At 40.9% G+C, this 1997-nt stretch overlaps 1 protein-coding gene across 1 annotated transcript in view; it reads right to left on the minus strand.

The window, feature by feature from the left end:
* LOC106817665 overlaps positions 1 to 1997 on the minus strand; it is a 14048-nt gene that overhangs the window by 10881 nt on the left and 1170 nt on the right. The gene's annotated exons all lie outside the window — the stretch shown is intronic.

A 1997-nucleotide genomic window follows, 5' to 3' on the forward strand; every position in this document is an offset into this window, starting at 1 on the left:
CTCTCACTCTCTCTCTCTCTCTCTCTCTCTCTCTCTCTCTCTCTATCTCCCTTTCTCTATCTCTCTCTTCTCTCGCTCTCTTCCCCCCTCTCTCTCTCTCTCTCCCTCTCACTCTCTCTCTCTCTCTCTCTCTCTCTCTCTCTCTCTCTCTTTTGCTCTCAACCTTATCCATCGCGCTACATCTTTCAATGGTAGCTTTTTGTAACTCGTGCGGTTTTCATCGCGATCGCATTAGAAGATGCTGAGCATGCATGCAGGTTTTAGCTGGTTATCGCACCACCAGCATATACCTGCCGAAGGAAGCGTACAGGCGGATCTCTGCGAGCAGCGGCAGTTAAAAGCCTGCACTTAGCAGGCGAGCAACTGCAACTTCTAAACTTGTAGGCAGCATATATTTCCGGGGGGATAGCGACTGACGGACGTACGCGCACTCCGCGTCTGTAACGTTATGCGCTACTATCAGTAGTGACATGATATATAAATCAAAATTATATTACTCCTGACAGTATCGATAAGTACTATCAGTAGTGACATCTAAATTATATCACTACTGATACTATTAGTAGTGACATGATGTATAAATCTAATTTATATGACTCTTGTTAAGTATTATAACAATACGTTGATCACTAAACCAAGGTTGTGTAAACGTAGCAGAGTGGAGCAATCCAAAATTGCTTTGCCTCGAGCTGTCTATGTAAATTGTAATCGCCACTCTCACGCATGTCAGCACAACAACATCGGAGTCAGCCTGATAGAAGTGCGCAGTAAGTGATGCTTGGCAACATGCGACTCTCATGTCTTCGTAACACGGCTACGTGTAACCACACAGCGCTTATCTATACTTGGTTTATATCAAGAGATAATAATACATTGTAATCACAATTGCATTAAATTGTAATACAATGTATTATAGCTCTTGTTATAGCTCTAGTTGTATACTACTAGTGTCACAAGTAGTAATACAATTTTGCTCCATTCGACGTGTGTAGGCGATCTGAAAATGGGATGCAGTAATAAATTTATTATGATATATACATGTCTGCAAGTGTTAATAAAGATAAATGTTGTCTTTATTAACTCCTGATGTCTGTTATGTACATATTATAATGACGACAGGCGCAATTATGCTCTATAGCGAACATTGAGGTTTCATGTGTCTCAAGTTCTCAACTGTTTGCTGCAAGCGGACTTCCTATTCAAAGCCATACATGTATATCAGGAGTAGATAATAGATAAATTCCCTATTATCTACTCCTGATACATATGTAGATTACTTATTTCTATAATTCTCTCTCACACATGCGTGCGGGCGCGCACACACGCGCACGCACGCATGCGCACTACGTATACGTCTCGATAAGACTTTACTGAAGCAACAGCTGCTACACTACAGATATTTGATACTCACTGCCGCGTTGAAGCCTAACAATGGATTGTTCAAACAAAGAACTGGTTCCGTGTGTGAGCTATATGGCAGGGATATCTCAGCACGCAAGCTTACCCGATGCACACACACACTCACAGGCCTGCATGTATACATATTTCAGCAGGTGACGGAATTCGGTCCCTAGGGACCCAGTACGTGCCAAAACAGCCATTTAAATGACAATAGAAATATCAGGACACCGCATTGAAATGTAAAACTGTGTCAACACTGCCCTACATGCGCCAGCCGTAAATCTACGGTAATGCACAAAGCGCTACCTGAATCGATGACATCTTGCTAGCTAACAAGGCCCCGGCGTCTGCTGAGGAGCGAGAGAGGGGTAGGGCTGCTGCTTAGATTGTCACGCTACATAACGTATATAATTATACATATATAATGTATCAGGGGTTAATAATGACAAATTTTGTATGGTACATTTAAATTTTTATTCACATCAAATTCGTAAGACAAAATTAATGTAATGAAATCAGCATCAAATACGTGTCAAATTCTTTTGTCATTATTAACCCCTGATACAATATATATATGTTATATATATATATATATA

Source organism: Priapulus caudatus, unplaced genomic scaffold (assembly GCF_000485595.1).
Source record: "Priapulus caudatus unplaced genomic scaffold, Priapulus_caudatus-5.0.1 Scaffold1818, whole genome shotgun sequence".
Classification (NCBI taxonomy): Eukaryota; Metazoa; Priapulida; class Priapulimorpha; order Priapulimorphida; family Priapulidae; genus Priapulus; species Priapulus caudatus.